Below are 3,372 nucleotides of genomic sequence, written 5' to 3'. Positions count from 1 at the left end.
TAGGAGAAGGTTGTAGTAGAAAAGGGAAAGAGCAAATTGAATAGGTAGAATCGGTGTTGGGAACCTTAGTGAGCTTTCCTTGAACTTTTGTTCTCTTGTGTTTGACAATTGTTGAAAATGTTAAATCATTGTCCGAATTTTACCTTGTTGGTATTGTTCATTGCTGCCCTGCTTATGCTATCTGATTGTGGTATTGATGCTGTTTGAATATTGTGTTGTTAATGACGTTCAGATAGTGGTGTATTTATGTTGTTTTAAGGACTGTTGTTTAGTGTTTTAATGCAGCAAAAAAATTGTTGTTTAGACGACAATTAATGTTATCTAAGTGATTGTAAATTTATATTAATAATGGTTGAAGTTGTTAATGAACAAATGATATATAAATGAGCTATTTAGATGTTAAAGAATGTTGTCTAAATGGGTGAAGACTATGATGTCTAAAACTGCTATTAATTGTTTTACAAGCTGAAATTTAAGGGGATTGAATGCCGAAGTTAATTGTACATGAAGGTTAAAGTTTTTGTATCCGATGCTTCAATCCAAGCTGAGTGATGGTGTTCGAAAGTGCTCTGCGGCTTTAGCTTAAGAGCAAAGAGGATCAAAGTCGGATAGGGGAAAAAGAGAATGTAAACGAATAGCCGTGGATACCTAATCGTCGACCACTTCCGAGGTAAGTTTTAAGTGATCAAACATTGAGTAAATTCAATCAAAATAGGACATAATGAGTTGAGTTAATAAGATATGATGTGGCCATGATATGTCTTAAACTCAAAAGGTAAGTTCATAAGTGTTTGGACTTGGAAATTTAAGAGCAAATTGTAATAATTTGCTTTGGACAGCAGCAGTAACGTGATTTTAGAAAATCACTATAAATTGTTGGCGTGGAATTATAGGCTGAATAAAATATGTAATCAAAGCTTAGTTAGTCTAGTTTCTTATAAAAGAGACCGTGGAAGCAAAGAAATTTCCTATAAAGAGATATTTAAAGTTGTGTGGGACTGTGTCAGAATGACTCCGAAATCCCCTGTTCTGTTTTTAGAAAATCATTATAATTTGTACAAAAATGTTTATAAGATAAAATTTATATGCTTAGACTCCTTAATGAGTCTAGTTTCAAATTAAATCAAATAGAACACATTTTGAATTCCGTACAATGAGAAATTTGATTCGTAGTGAAGAGTGGTCAGATTAGTCAAATAGTGAAACAGGGGAAATTTTAAGAAAAATCTGGTATTGATTGGCCAGACCAAAAATTCTGAAAATTTTCTGGATAAGATATGTATGAGTCTGTTTTCAGGGAAAATTAACGGCACTTCATTTGAAGTTTTGTAGCTCCATTTACGAATAATTTAATGACTGTTGCTCAGGAAAAACAGCTTGTGCTGAATTTGGGATTTTGTTGTAAACCTTAATAAAACCATTTGAGTTGCTTATAAGTTATCGATTAAACATTGGTAATCAAAGTACCAAATCTGTATTAAAGTGAAGCTATAAGCCACAAATGACTAGTATACCTAGTCAATTTTGTTATGATGAAATTGATGTACAAGTATATATATGTGATAGGGCCGAGTGGCCAATGTGATGAATGTGAAAGTATATATATATGTGATAGGGCCGAGTGGCCAACGTGATGAATGTGAAAGTGTATATATGTGATAGGGTCGAGTGACCAACGTGATGAATGTGAAAGTGTATATATGTGATAAGGCCGAATGGCCAATGTGATGAATGTGAAAGTGTATATATGAGATAAGACCTAATGGCCAATGTGATGAATGTGAAAGTGTATATATGTGATAAGGCCGAATGGCCAATGTGATGGATGTGAAAGTGTATAAATGTGATAAGTCCCGAAGGGCATTTGTGTCAGTACTATATCCGGGTTAAAACCCCACAGGCTTTATGCGAGAATATTATCCTGATTAATGTCCGTAGGCTTCGTGCTCGTACTATATCCGAGCTTTAAAGACCCGACGACTAAATGCTAGGATTCAAGTAAGACTTTGATATTGAGTATCTGCATTAAGTTACCATCAAATAAGTATTATGTATTTAAGATGTTCAGGTACGTATTACTTACTCATCGGTGGAGTGATTTCGAGGTGAATCATCAGTATCAAAGAGGTAGGTAAATGTGATTAATATTATAACTCCAAATATGAGAATGATCTAATTGGAAATGGTATGTTTGTATAATAAAGTATGCGATGAAATATTCTTATGTATTAGTGCATATTCTGCCCAAAAGCCTTATGATTTGAGTATGGGTTGGGTTGAGCTAGATGTGCCAGTACAGGGTAAGGATTATGATTTGTAAGCTTACGTATATGTGATAAGGAATATGTTTGGTTCTTTATGTGCCTATTATAATTTAGTACTTGTCATGTTGAAATACTTAAAAGTATGGATGTGATTATGAACAAGTGGAAAGGATTATTGAAAGTTGAAAATCGATGAAGAATGTGCTTTGGAAATATTTGACCATCTAGGTCATTATTATTCGAAAGTATATATGTGGCAGCCAAGTGTTGCGTTTAATGATATTATAGATCGAGATGAAGCTCTAGATTAACTTCATCGAACAGTTGAAATGAATGACGAATGATAGTGATTGAGAACACTTTGTTTTGCTTAAAACTTACTAAGCATTAAATGCTTACTCCGTTCTTTGAATCTTTGCTTTATAGATTTTGGTTCGTCAGCTATCGGACTCGGGATTATTGAAGTCGAAGTCGCCCACACTATCAAAGCCCTTTTGGTACACTTTTGGTTGAACTCTGAAAATGGCATGTATAGGACTACCCTTTTTGTTGTTGGTCATGTATCCTTCGGTTTTGTGTAAATTTGGATAGCCATGCGAAAATGGCTTAAATATACTTTGATCATAGCATTAAAATCATTTTGTATGTTGTTTGTCGAGAGGTATGGAAATGTTGGTAACGGTTAGCCATGGGAATGGTCATTCATGATCACTTTTGGTATATGTATGACAAACTCTAGTTGATCCATGGAGGATCATGAAATAGGTAAAGTTTACCTTAAAAATAGATGCTGATAGCAGCAGTGACGTGAATGTGAAAAATCACTAAAACTAGTAGGAATGGAATTAAATAGTGAATAAATTATGTAATCAAACCTTGATGACTCTATTTTCATAGGAAAGTAACGAAACGATCATATGAATAGTATGTTAAGAGATATTTAAGTTTTCGTGAGACAGGGCCAGAACAGTTTCTGGATTCCCTGTTCCGACTTTGGAAATTCATTATAAATTAACCAGAGATAATTATAAGTCATACTATATATGTACAGATTCCTTTTCGAGTCTAGTTTCTATAGAAACAAACGGCATCAGTATTGAAGCCCAGT

This window comes from Gossypium hirsutum, chromosome A11 (genome assembly GCF_007990345.1).
Source record: "Gossypium hirsutum isolate 1008001.06 chromosome A11, Gossypium_hirsutum_v2.1, whole genome shotgun sequence".
NCBI classification, from domain to species: domain Eukaryota; kingdom Viridiplantae; phylum Streptophyta; class Magnoliopsida; order Malvales; family Malvaceae; genus Gossypium; species Gossypium hirsutum.
Note: the sequence above shows the minus strand (reverse complement) of the source record.